Raw genomic sequence first — 2,283 nt, 5'->3', positions numbered from 1 at the left:
GTGACAAAGGGCAGCCCTGGCGGAGTCCAACTCTCACCGGAAATGAGCCCGACTTACTGCCGGCAATGCGGACCAGACTCTGACACCGGTTATACAGGGACCTGACAGCCCGTATCAAAGGGCCCGGCACACCTCTTTCACAACCCACATCGGACAATCAATGGCAGCCAAAACATAGTTTAATCTGGAGAAAAGCAGTGCATTTAAAACAACCACCTTGCCCCTAAGCAATAGATTGCGCTGTCTCCAGAAATTAAGTGTCACTCTAATCTTAGCCAAAACATGTTCCCAAGTTGTATCCCTGTCAAGAATCTCATTCCTTCCAAAATAAATACCCAAAATTCTAATGTTATCTGATTTAATCTATAAATTGGTCATTGATGAATCAATCTCAGCTCTACAAAGCAGTAAGATTTCTGATTTACTGGCGTTAATGGTGGCACCAGAAGCTCTACCAAAAAACTCAACATGTTTCAGGACAAGGCGGATGCTATTTACATCTTTTACCAAGAAAGTGGTATCATCTGCATATTGGTAGATGACGTTTTGAACACCACCGGGCCTAGAAAACCCCTGTATCTCCGGATCTCGTCTGTTAAGGCAGCTTAAGGGTTCTGCTACCAACGAAGCCAATGAAGCGAGGACAGAGAACAGCGTTGGCGAACACTTTAGCCAAAATTTTGTAGTCCGTATTTAATAAGCTGATTGGCCTATAATTACCCAAATCTGATCTTTTACCTTTCTTTTTATAAATAAGCGTGATGACACTAGTCGCCATTGAATTAGGAATAAACTGTTGCTGTTCTAATTCTTGGAACAATTTGAGAAGAATGGGAGAGAGAATATCAGAGAAATATCTATAAAATTCACTTGTTAACCCGTCAGAACCAGGACTCTTATTGCTCTTTAAAGAGCTTATCGCATATTCAATTTCAGTCAAATTAATTTCGTCTTCACAAAAATATTTGTCTTCAGAAGACAATTTATTAGTTATGCAGTTGATCAACTGCTCGACACACTCAGGATCGCTCTTACCCATTTTAAAGAGCTCATGATAAAAATCATGAGCCACCTCTAGCATGTCCACATGGTCTGAAACTACTTTACCATCTGGAGTGCAAAGTTCAGAGATTATATTATGCTGCTGCTTAGAACTTTCCAAAGAAAAGAAGAGGCGTGAGACTCTTTCGCCTTCCACCATATATCTCGCTCTACTTCTGATTGCAGCTCCCTCATAGCGCTCTTTGACAAACTCATCTCTTAGAGCCTCCAGCTCTAAGTAGCGAGACTTATCTCTATCAGGTTCATTTTCAAGGAGCATGCCTTCCTCATCTAATGCCCTACTTAGAGCAGATTCCCTGTTTTTGCATAAGAAGCTTCTGAGTTTGGCAAACCGTATACTTTTTTTCCTGATTTTAGTTTTCAAATCTTCCCACCATTCACAAATATTGGATTCATATGATGAACAGAGCTTGCTATCAGCAATCAATTTTTTTATCATCGACACATATTTTGGTTCTTTTAATAAGGAGGAATTAAAACACCATTGCCCCCAGTTCTAATGTGCGCAATGGCTGCCAAATTAAATTTGAGGGCTGCATGGTCACTGAAACCAATAAATTTATAATGGACACCATGGAACAATGAGCTTAAAGCCCTCTTTGCTATGACAAAATCCAATCTGCTTTGAGTAAGAGAGTTTAACACAAGTTGCCGTCTTGATACTTCTCTAACACCAAAATTTAAATCTCTCCAAATCTCAGACATGTCACGATTAGACAGGAGCTCTTCAAGAACTGTTCTGGAACCATCCCACCCAAACTGACCAACAGGAGCATCAAGCCTCGATCTCCAGACATTAAAGTCACCTACAATAATGGCACCGTCACTGCAGAGTGCATCCAAAGACCTAAAGAATGCACAACGATCTTTTTCCACATTAGGAGCGTGAATATTAGTTAATTGAAAATGTTGTGAAAATGCAGAAAAAGTGACAGAGACACAGTGACCCTTATTGTCCGTATAACACTGAAGAATATTATTGACAGTGTTTTCCATAAATAAAATTGCAACACCAGCAGCACGAGTCGATCCACAACTTAGAAACATTTGACCTCTCCAAAACTTGGTTATGGTATCCAAAATATCATTTGTCCAATGAGTTTCCTGTAGACATATAATGTCTCCTTTAAGAGCATTGAACACAGCTTCCATCTTTATAGGATCTCTGAGTCCTCTGCAATTAAATGAGGCGATGTTTAGTGTTGCCCCAGACATTAGGGT

The sequence above is a fragment of the Cyprinodon variegatus genome, unplaced genomic scaffold (genome assembly GCF_000732505.1).
Source record: "Cyprinodon variegatus isolate N-32 unplaced genomic scaffold, C_variegatus-1.0 Scaffold99, whole genome shotgun sequence".
Classification (NCBI taxonomy): domain Eukaryota; kingdom Metazoa; phylum Chordata; class Actinopteri; order Cyprinodontiformes; family Cyprinodontidae; genus Cyprinodon; species Cyprinodon variegatus.
This window is presented reverse-complemented; position numbering follows the sequence as displayed.